Here is a 12,343-nt window from a genome sequence, read left to right as displayed (position 1 = left end):
AAGTGACGCACTGTGTGAATAATGAGAGACTGACTGACTGACTGGAGGCTTTTCTCACTGTAGCTGCAGACAAAATACTCTATTATTATCACTGAGACACAGGTGAGACTGCCACACGAGTCGAATAAACCTTAGAATCAACATAATAATAATAATAATAATAATAATAATAATAATAATTATTATTATTATTATTTTTGTTTTTTATTGCTGCAATTCTCAAAAATAACATCAATATTTAACAAATTAAGCACGTTCTCTATACGCCACACTGATGCCTCAAAAACGACTGTAAACAATAATAATCTGTAATGACGTAATAAGCTTTATTTGTATAACACCTTTTTAAAATGTGATTAAAAATAAAATAATAAACGACGTTAAAAATACAAATACAATGGAAAAATAGTCATAAATAAATGTTAAATTAAAATGATACAGACATACAGGACACGTAGGATGTGTATTTAATATATTAGCTAAAAGCGCTCTGTGAACACGGTAACCCCGCTGTGTACATCAGACTGTGTCCGATTATCAGGAGTGATTTGACCTTAAAAACGCCGCAGTTTGTGTGAATCTATATTTAGGTGAGCTGCACGCGCCCGCTCCGTTCATCTTTTCCTCCGTCAGCCTGAATGAGGAGCTGCGCCGCGCGGCGCTGTCACGTGACCGAGCCCCGCTGACGCACGTCGCGAGGACTCCCGCTGGCCCCGCCCCTCAAAGCCTCACGTGACCGCCCCGCTCGCCCCGCCCCCAGCGGGTGGGTGTGTTCTCGGTCGCCGAGTTTCATTCATAACTCCGTTTCTCCGGTTTTCGGGGCTGGAAATGAAACGGCGCGGCGCGAGAGCGGGACGGAGCGCGTGAAGCGGAACTGGGTGAGTGACCCTCCCCTCAGAGTCTCGCGCTTTAGCCCATTCTTTAAATCTTTTGTTTTTTTTTTAAATTTTGTCTCTTTTTTTTGACCCATTTCTATTTTAATTTTTTATTTCAGGAATTTATTTTTGTTTTACATTTAATCTTTCAGAGCATTTTTATTTTTTTTCCAGCGCGGCTTTTTAACTCAGCCTTTATCTGTGTGTGTATAAAAGCTGCTGAAATCCTCTGCGCGGGTTTGCTAATGAAAGCTGCACTGAAGCTGAAATAGCAAAAAGGCATGTTTGCGTTTCGCCTGTGCAGCGTTAAAGACCCCCAACACGCTCGTGAAGCTCAGTGATGCTGCACATGATGCTGAAAAACGCACCCGCAGTCTATAATACTCATAATAACGACTGTAATAATCGCGCTAAAGCAGCTGCCGACGGTGTCCATGCTGCTGTTGGTGATCGTGCAGGGCGGCAGGATCTAGACTGCCATGGCGGTGTGTGTGTGTGTGTGTGCTCGTCGTGCATCCCTCTCGTTGCAAAACGCTTCGCCCCCGGACCGTGATGGCGGGGTTTGGGTTAAATCTCATCCCAAATACAGCCGCCTCCAGGACGGCGCGTGTGTGCTGACATTTCGGTGCGTTTCTTTACAGCACAAATGCTGCAGGGTTGCCAGATGTTGAAGGATAGTTCCAGCTGGCTGCGAGTGAAGCAGGAGAGAAGGTGATTAGAAAGAGTAGAACAAAAGAGGCTTGTGTGAGTCTGTAAGATCAGTAAAGCACTTTTTTCTGAGCTCTTAAGGCTATTTTATAGATGCAAATGCCGTCCATGCCAAAGCAAAGCTTGATAAAGTGCAGGTGAATGATTGGAAGTACTGCAATTAGAAAAGTTGTTCTTAGTAGTGAATCGTGTAAAACAGTGGCTTTATCACTGAGAGCCAGGACCATGAATTAGTGATCTGATCTGACCCGTGAGGAAGTTCTCTCCGGCCCCTGTATAAGCACATACATCGATCAGCGATAACATTAAAACCACATCCTTGTTTCTACACTCACTGTCCATTTTGTCACACCATCATGTGTCTGATCCACTCATACCAGCACACACTAACACAACACGCCACCACCACGTCAGTGTCACTGCAGTGCTGAGAATGATCCACCACCCAAATAATACCTGCTCTGTGGGGGTCCTGACCATTTAAGAACAGAGTGAAAAGGGGTCAACAAAGTATGCAGAGAAACAGATGTACTACCGTCTCTGACTGAAGAGCTATAATATGCACCTATATAGTAAGTGGAGCTGATATAATGGACAATGAGCGTAGAAACAAGGTGGTGGTTTAACGTTATGGCTGATTGGTGTTTATGGGATATTGTAGCATGAATGTTCTTTTTTCATGAGACAGCAGGAATACATGAACCATGCTTGATAGCGACTGTGTCCTTTTTTAAATAGCAGCTGTTTTGTTGAAGATCATACAGGCAAATGACATAATAAAGATATTTTTAGTCCATTCTCTACTGAATATCAGCATCTAATTACCTTTCCTCATTGTGACCTTCGCAAAGATAATGCCAATTACCGCTGGTGCTTCTTTGGGATTTGCAATGTTATGATAGCACCAAGCTAACTGCGGTTTATAATTGCTCTTCCATTGGGCTTAATACCAGTAGCAACTCTACTTTAGACAACTGGGAATCTGTTGAGAGCAGCCTCATTGTCATTTGTTATGATGTAAATGAGTATGCAGTTGGATGAGAGTGCTAAGAGTTTAGAATATGTAGGGCGAGTGTCTGATAAAGTGTTTGGGGCTGACCCAAAAAGTATTTGATGGCCTGTAAGACCCAAAAAGTATTTGATGGTCTCTGATTTAAGGCCTGTATTACCTAAAACATTGTCAGGTGTTACCTAACCCACTGTACCGTGTTACCTGAATCCACTATATGTGGGTAGTGTGAGCCTTAAAGCTGTACTCCCACGATAACCTAGTCTCTATGTACCACATCTGTAGCATACAGTCAGTTACCAAAGACAATCATTTTCCCATACAGAAAAGAGAACAGAAAACCAATTGACGTAAAGCAAACTTATAATAGAAGCCAATGGGAAGATGCTGATGCACACTTATAATAGTAGCCAATGGGAAGGCGTTCCCACAGTTCCTAATACACTGTCTTATAGTACCAAAACACTGTCCCATAATACCCAACACACTATCCTGTATTAACTGAATCCAGCATATGTGAATAGTGTGTTGGGTATTATGGGACAGTGTTTTGGTACTATAAGACAGTGTATTAGGACATATGGGAACGCCTTCCCATTGGCTTCTATTGTAAGTGTGCATCAGCATCTTCCCATTGGCTTCTCTTATGTGCAACACACTATCCTGTATTAACTGAACCCAGCATATGTGACTTGTGGAGTAACAGCACCCCCAGTTTGAAAGATGAAAAAAAGATTATATTAGCTTATTGAGTTTGTGTGTTTTACAGCATCTCACACAACTAATCTTGTTCAACACAGAGCCAGGTGGGCGTGGCCATTAGAGCTCATAACATTAAAAGGCTGATTTGCATATTGGGACATACATGGGTTCTCCAGGACTAATTTACGTCACCTGAGCAGAGTTACACCAGAGGGGACGCTGCAGAGGCTGAACAGTAATGATGTAATTTTGACATTCTGACAGGCTTTAGAGAGCAATTACTGTTTAAAGGAATGTTTATCTACGTTATAGCATATAGTCATTTACCAAAGACTATAATTTCCCCAGAACATAAAATCCATTCACTAAAAAACAAACCTATAACAAAAGCCAATGGGAAGATGCTGAAAGTGCGCTTTTTATAGAAGCCAGTGGGAAGGTGTTTCAGCATGTTTCCTCTGGCGTCTACTATATATATGTTTTGAATAAATGAGTGCTGAGAACAGGGGAACAGTTTAAATGACTGTATATGTTAACTGATCAGATGCTACAGATACCTCCCTGATTGGTGGATGTGTGATCCTTAGTCTAGCATCTGTTTTCAAAATGGAGTGCCGGCACTGAGATCATTGAGAGCACCAAGTTCATTTAGCGGAGATGAAGAGAGGTAAAGTACCTAGCTAACTCTCCTCCGGTCCTGAAGCATGGTTACATAAACACACTCCCACCAGCCTTAACCATCCATACTCCTCCCACCTGCTGCCAAGGCCAAAAACCCATCTCCACGCAGGATAATACACACCTCCTGTTTTCTGCTTCAAACGCACTGTACCTCAGGCCTTCTTGAAAAACAGCAAAAGACGGTGTGTGTTAGAGAGTGTGTGCGCATGTGTGTGTGTGTGTGTGTGTATGTATGGAGGTGCTTTTCTGAGCTGTTGAGTTTTTTTTTCTTCCTCATGAATACACAATGGCCAGGAACAGGCCCGGCTCAGTGCAGAGCCGGCTGTATATTGCACATGCTCGGGAGCCATTACGGCAGGGCTTAATGGAGATAGTATGCATGGGGGCGAGTACAGGGACATGTTAATGCCTGTTAATGAGCCGGGCTGTAAATGACCTGGATGTGTGAAGTAAATTCCAAGTGGAGAGGTTCTCAACCTCTTTAACTTCACAGATGTCCACATCCTAAAGTAGCAGTTACATCAGACTGATGGAAAATGTTTTAAACTCAATACATTTTGTTCTATGTACATTTCCCTCTGAAAGTCACTGGATCCTTTGAATTACGAGGTTGTTAAGGAGCCGAATACTGCTACATGCAAGCTAACTCTGCAGCACACTGAATTAACAACCTCACCAAAATTTCTCTTCATAAACCAGTGAGCTTGGTTAAATGTGATGGCTGAGCTGCTTTAGAAGTAATAGCCTAAAGTTTGAGTAGCTGATGTTGTTACAGACTAGTGTTAATTACTTTCATTCAATGGCATTTCAGTGCGCAGGAATGTTAGCTTGTAGCATGGATGTAGCAGTCCAGTGTGAATCTTTTTAGTGACCTCATAATTCAGAGGATCCACACAGTAAAATGTTACAGTTGCGCTCGTATTTATAAGTGTATTACACTTTGCCGCTCTGAAACACAAGTGAGCGTGTTGTAAACGACGCATTGTAAGGCAGTGGCTTTTTTGCTAACTAGGCTAGCTACCTCAGCTGAGGTTAGCTAGGTCCAGTGGAAATATTTCTCTGCAAACTAGCATGTTAGCATGTCGTCCAGTGAGAAGAATGTACCAAGTGTAAGACGTCAAGTCCTCATCAGCCTCCAGTGTTGTACTAGTTAGCTGTAGTTTTAGCTCACATCTGAAGAGGTAGCCTCCATTACTCATCCAACATTCAGATGCTATTTTTGGATAATACAACATGTTTTGAATTGTATACCTCTGCTAGCTTCTAAATTATTGTGCTACTGATTTTGTAGACTCTTAACACCAATGCTATCAAATAAAAGCGCAAGCCTCTAGATCCAGTCTTACATTATTTTTGGCTTAGGTACCTTTTATTTTGGCCATTTTTGCCCCCCCTGCAGTTCACAGGATACCATTCAGTAACTCTTGTAGCTACTTGAATATCAAAATGAGTCTGTTACCTTAAACTGTTACAATTAGCAGCTTTTCCATTTGGTATTTTTTTAGAAGGAAGGGACATGCTAACATAGCAGTGATACCACACTTTTGCTTTGCTATTTTCTTTGCTGGGGTGAAGCAAAAATCAGATGATTGTGGGCTCTCATCGATGGGATGTGGTTTTGGAAGTAACACAGTGGTTCAGGGAACAGTTAAAAGAACAATATGTAATATATTTAGCATACTAAATCATAAATTGACTTAATCTCTGATGATATGTCATCAGAGATTAAGGAAACATGCTAAGTTAAAGAACTCGCTTCTCCAACAACAGTGCTACAGCTAGTATGTTCCCCTTTGAAATTTCTGTGGAAATTCTGCTGGTGTTTTGGTCTGCGATTCCACCCACTGTCCATTTACCAGTACCATTTCGACACCCTAGGTTGCCAGATATGAAACAAATTGGCAGGCAAACAAAACAGGCTGCAGCTGTGGAAGGAGGCAAACAAACTGGATGCTGACCTGAAAAAAAACTGCATCCTTCTATCTGCATCCTGCCTTCATAACAGTAGTGAAATGTGAGTAAATATTAGTAATATTAACATTAGTGAGTATATAATGTAAGTAAATATTTGGGATGCATTTGAAAGACGGAGACAGTTTAGAGCCTAGAAGAAATTTAAGAAGAATGGCTAATTTAGCTAACCGTGACTAATTTATCACAGCTACTAGTAGGGATGGGCATTTTAAGCAAGTTCAACATTCGAGTACTTGCATTCATACTCTGTGGTCCGTTTGCAGGTGGGTTATCAAAGCAGACGAGGCTGAAGTGGGCTTCCGATTTGCCACCGTCTTGTTTGAATTTTCCTGTTTCCCCTTAAATAGTGCAGCAGTTACATTCTGGCACCTCAGGCTCAAGCTGGTGAATAGGCTTAGGTGCCAGAATGTAACTGCCACACCATTTATGGTGGAACAGAAATATTTGAACAAGAAGCTGGCGAAGAAGCTTCAATCAAGGCAGCGATTATTTTTGGAGCGAAGGGCTTTTGTTGTTTGTTAACTTTGGCTATCGTAACTTGTTGATCCATGTTTGCACATTTGTGAGGTTAAATTGCATCTAGATGAGTTTTACGAGACATGAGATTAGTGCTAGTGGAAAAGAAAGGCTTAAAGGAAAGGATCGGTAGGCACAGATTCCTTTTTTGCTTTTGGGAATGTTTTATTTGAAGTTGCTGTGTCTGAGATGAGTACTTTTTTGGAAGTTAGCACTTGGTCTAATTATCCAGTAACTTCATGGAATAATGATGCAAAATGATTGAATTATGAGTTATTATTAGTTATGGATTTGAGGAATGAACCTCTGGATCTGCCGGCAGGTCTGTGAAGGTTAAAGCGTTGTTATTATGACTAGTGTGTGACGTGTGAGATTTTACTGAAGTCTAGAGCTGCACAGTATACCATATTTTTAGCATTGGCCTTGGCAATACTGAATGTGTTAGAAGGCTGCAATGTGCATATAAGCACTATAGTCAGTAAAAATGTTTTTGCTGTGTGCTGGAAGTATCTAACCAGAGGTAAATTATTTTGGTCAAATCAATTTAGGCCAGTGTTTGAAAAAGGCACAATTAGGGATTCATAATAATATCGGAATCACACTGGTATTAGAAGATAACTGCTCAAAAAATGATTATGCATCAGACAGATGTTTAGATTTGATTGATATTTCAAACCAATATTTGATGGTGTAGGTATATTGTTCTCCAGAAGAGCAGAATGTTTAGGGGACGCTGGGCTGTGCTAAAATGTCTGCATTTCATTCATTTTACTGCATTTGTAACCCAACAGAAATGTTATTTCTCTGCCATGCTAATCCAGGCGGATCCGGTCCAAATTTCTACATTTTATAAATTTTTTTATGTATCAGTATGGGCAGATATGTACAGATATTTACAGATGATTCATGAATACATTTTTAATGTATACAAAGTGTATCGCAAGTGCAATATGTAGCAATATAATCACAATACTTATATTTTCTCCATATCGTGCAGCCCTACTGGAGTCAGATAGTGAACTGCATAGCTTGTTCGTGACTCAAGCTGTTCCCAAGGATGTCTGAAAGAAAGAAGACTTTTTTTTTTCTTTATGGCATGCCAAGGCCAAAGTCAAACACACGCACACACACATGCTGAAAACATTGCACTGCTTTAACACCGTCAACCAAATCGTTTGCCAAAATCTGTATGTAGACTTTTACCACAGCTGGAGAAACAGCCTCCAGTTTGAAAGCTTTCTCACTCTACACACTGGTGTAAAGGGACCTGTGTGTATTACATAACGCTCCACTGATACTGAAGCCCAGTCAAAACCCACTGGAATGAATGAAAGATGTTCTGAGATCTGACGAATCATATTTGTTAACCGCAAAAAAGGATAAACCACAGCCTACGGTCTTGACCACAGAGCTAATCTGCAGTGGTTTTAGATGACCCGTTGGAGCTTAACATTGCTTGGTGCTGTCATCTTGCAGCTGAGGAAATCTAAATGTCTCATACTGTTGCTTTCTCCACTAAAGACTGAAAGATTGAAGTATTATATATTACATCTCCACTTAAAGAAGCCATATCGCTCCTGTCAGAACAAAACCTTGCATCTTCGTTTTTTAGTTTTTTACCAAATTTGAAAATGTCCGTTTCCCTTTACATTGTGTGTAGATTTCATGATGAACGGACCAAAAGAACTGGCTCAAAATTACTTGGAAAAAAGTCTGGTTTCATTGACTAACATTGAATGTAAAGTATGTTTTTTCTTCTCTTGTAAAGTTATCATTTTGGAGAAATGAGGTTTTGTTCCAACAGCAGTGACATACTGTATTTTTCTTGTATTTTCTTGTATTTTTTCTTTTAAGTCCAGTCATAGACCTTGTATGTTTCATTATAACAAAAACAATCATAATTCATTTTCACATGGCCATTTTCAAACCTCTGTTTATCCATTAGAACTAAATGAGCTGTGTTTTGTTACTGTACCTTTAAAAATGATAAATGTAAATGGTCTTGGTTGTGATTGGCTGCCCTGTATTGCACTTCATTAAAAAAACAGTCCTCTTTCCACTCCTTCCTGATATTTGTGGATGCTTTGAAAGGCTACAGTGATACATTTGCTTCCTGACAGCCAGGAACTGCACAACATTTAATCATCCCCTCTACCTTTCCCACTCCAATAATTCTGCAACAAACTAGCTAACAACACTCTCCATTACCTCAGTGTGAATGGGTGGGGCTAACATATGATAGGCGTTGGTGGCTATATGTAAATACATTCATTGTGGTAAAATCACAACCAAGGTGAATTCAAAGTGGGTTTGTGTGGTTTAGTTTCTATATACGGACTGGTGAATGAATGGTACATTTTGAGACTTTAACAGTGTTTACATGAGCATGCGCCTGAGTAATATGAGTACTCATTCATTACGTTGGCATTCAGTTCTCTGTTTCATATTCGAAAGTTTCTTCTTTGAATCGAAGCCTAAAATGAATGTTATCAGCAATGGCCTTTAGATAGAATGCTTATTTTTTATATATGGAAATTTAATAAAGAAACACGTGTTTAGCTTGTTTAGTTGAATGCATCATTTATTCATGCCAGGTGTCCTCCTCCTTACCTCAGAGTGTGACAAAATGCAGCACTTTCCACATGGCCGTTGAAGCTAAAAGAGCAAAGATGCCTCAGAAGAAAATCACATATGTGGGAATGCGTTAAATTACCAGGCGTTAAGAAAAATGCTCAGTGAAATATGTGCATTACAAGGATGGTATACCATGGAGGTAACAAGTTTGATGAATCATCTCAAATATGTGAGTACAGTGATCCTTATGTGAGTACTAGCATGTGTCCAGTCTACACTGCATACTGACTCAACTCCATCACACAACAACTTCAGACCTGAATATTAACTCATTTTTCTCCCTTTCTTCTGCAAAACAAGCTTTTTAGCTTTTTTATTTACAGCACAAACAGCTGATCTGTTTTTTGCAGTGAGATCAGAAAAGTGTAGCTTCCACACTCTTAGTACAGCACAGGAGCTGCTCTGCAACTACCACACCAACATCATCATTAAAAATGATTAATTTAAACATAGTTTGGATAGAAAGTGCCCTGCGTTGGACTGGCGACCTGTCTAGGGTGTATCCTGCCTCCCACCTAATGACTACTGGGATAGGCTCCAGCTCCCCCCGCGACCCAGAAGGATAAGCGGCTTAGAAAATGTGTGTGTGTGTGTGTGTGTGTGTGTGTGTTTCACTGGATCTCTGTAGAGTTTATGCTTCACTCACCAGATGAAAAAAATGCAACAGTTCATGTTTTGATGGATGTAAGATGTGCACCTAGCACAGCCATTATGGAATAACATGTTGATTAAAATGGAACCATATCTGTTCCATCAGATGGATGACTGAAACACATTTGAAAATGAAAGAAAGAGTGTTCGAGTGCTTGTTTGCAAATATCAAACAGTATTAAAATCCAGTAAAATGTTATCTGGGTCAGCCCTAGTTTGCATTGTACTCTTTTGTTACAAAAAACAAAGATTTCATCATGCGAAGAACTCTTTAAGCACGCAAATGATTTGTTTATGGTTCAATATAGACCCACTGTCTTTACTAAAGATCCCTTCAAGAATCTATTTAAGAGTGTAGATACTCAAAAACATTACGTGATGTCATAGAATTACAACCGAAAAAAAAGCTTTGGCACATTTGTTCGTTTAGGAGTTACTCAGTGAAGAGTTTTGTATTAAAGGCTGAAAGCCAACCAGTGACAGTGTTATCATTAGAGATTTCAGAGGAGTGCAGTTAGCATCTCCACTGAGGGAGGGAGGAAGAGGGAGAAGAGAAGAGAGAGAGAGAAACAGGAACAGAGTGGGAGGCAAATGGAAAGATTGAGAGTAGAAAGAGGAAAAGAAAGAGATAGAACAGAAAGGATGGTGGAGACAGATGCCAACAGAGAGAGAGAGAGAGAGAGAGAGACAGGGTGAGCGAGTGCATTCATGTTTTTGTTAGAGATGAGAAAATGAAAGATGAGTGTAATCAGCACAGGTGAGCTGTGAAGTGCTTTTTAGCATCACGCTTTGTTTTCTTCCATTTGATGTGTGCGGTGTGTGTTTAAGTATGTTTGTGTGTCTGTAAGTGTGTGTGTATATGGGTGTGTGTGTGGTGTGTTTGTGTGTGTGTGTTTTTGTGTGTGTATGCACATGTTTGTGTGTGGTTTGAGTGTAGGTGTGTTTATGCATAAGTGTGTGTGTGTGTGTGTGTGTGTATATGGTGCATGTGTGTATTGTGTGTGCAGTGTGTGTGTGTGTGTGTTGAAGTGTCACGCTCTATGCCGTCACAGATGCAGCTGCTTACAGCAGGGTCACGGTCCAGTGCACAGCACACGACTCCAGAGCGAGTGCCCCACACACACACACACACACACACACACACACACACCCACATACACACACACAGACAGTACTAATGAGAGATGGGGAGAATCTGTTCTTTCTCCCAGAATGAACCTCGTCCTGCATCTTATATACTACACCTCAATCAATCTGCACTCTAAAAAATAATATCTTGGAAATTAAATCATCTTAGATCTGTTCAATATATCTAAGATTTCTCATTATTAGATTGTTGCAAGAATATTATGAAATTATTAAACCTATTTTGTTTCTTTGAACAAATGAAGCTTGAAACAAACAAGTTTATCTTTATATAGAATCCAATGATTTTACTAGATAAAGTAACAAGTAAAAACATCTAGAAGTAAATTAATCACTCTTATAATTGTTTTACAACAATCTTATTTATTAGATATATCGAAGACACTGTGCAAAAGTCAGAGACAAAGGAGAGGGTCAAAGGAAAATACGTTAAAACGATTAAAATATATAGAGAAAGGGGACTCCTAACAACTGTAGACATGGTAGACCACCAAACTATCACCATCAGATAAACAGTACTAAAAACTTTCATCTTTGAGAGAGAGGAGGGAATCAGCACTATGCGTCTGAAAGGATGTGTAGCTGTCAAGAAACCTTTACTGAGGAAAGAAAATAGACCAAAAAAATGTGCAAATCAAAATAATAGACTGACCACCCCAGAGTCCAGACCTTATTATTATCTCTATTAATACCTGGACTTTTTACTGTGGGACTACAGTTTGAACTAATTTGGACTCTACAGTTCTCTCAAGAGATTAACCACACTTCACTGTCTGACAGTCTGACAGATGAACCTGGGTTTGGTGGATGCCAGGAGAACGCTATCTACCGGAACACATAGTGCCAACGGTACAGTTTGGTGGAGGAGGGATAATGGTCCGGGGCTGTTTTTCAGGGTTTGCGCTTGGCCCCTTAATTCCAGTGAAGAGTAATGTTAATGCTACAGCATACAAAGGTGTTTTGGTCAATTATATGCTTTTTTGAGGAAGGCCCTTTCCTTTTCCAGTATGACTGTGTCCCTGTGCACAAAGCAAGGTCCATAAAGACATGGTTGGGTGAGTTTGATGTGAAGGAACTCCAGTGGCCTGCACAGAGCCCTGACCTCAACCCAACTGAACACATTTGGGATGAACTGGAACGTTGAGCGTGAGTCAGGCCCAACATCAGTGCCTGACCTCACAAATGCTCTTCTGACTGAATTGGCACAAATTCCCACAGACACACTCCACAATCTTGTGAAAAGTGTTCCCAGAAGAATGGAGGCTGTTATAGCTGCAAAGGAGGGGCTGACTTCATATTAATGCATATGATTTTGGAATGGGATGTACAACAAGTTTGTAAAGGTCTGATAATCAGGTGTCCACATACTTTTTCATGCATGGACCACTTAAAATGAAAGCTGCTGTTTGTGTTACACACATAAACACACACTTATTAATGGGAAGCA

The 12,343-nt window shown here is 40.3% G+C and overlaps 1 protein-coding gene across 1 annotated transcript in view; it reads left to right on the top strand.

Moving 5' to 3' along the window:
- The first annotated feature begins 840 nt into the window (after positions 1-840).
- LOC118797310 (voltage-dependent calcium channel beta subunit-associated regulatory protein) overlaps positions 841-12,343 on the top strand; it is a 46,796-nt gene continuing 35,293 nt past the window's right edge. Inside the window, exon 1 of the mRNA XM_036556633.1 lies at positions 841-878. The gene's annotated coding sequence lies outside the window, so the exon portion shown is untranslated. The remainder of the gene's footprint in view (positions 879-12,343) is intronic.

The sequence above is a fragment of the Colossoma macropomum genome, unplaced genomic scaffold (genome assembly GCF_904425465.1).
Source record: "Colossoma macropomum unplaced genomic scaffold, Colossoma_macropomum, whole genome shotgun sequence".
In the NCBI taxonomy this organism is placed as follows: Eukaryota; Metazoa; Chordata; class Actinopteri; order Characiformes; family Serrasalmidae; genus Colossoma; species Colossoma macropomum.
The sequence above is the reverse complement of the archived record's forward strand: the minus strand, read 5'-3'. Positions and strand labels throughout refer to the sequence as shown.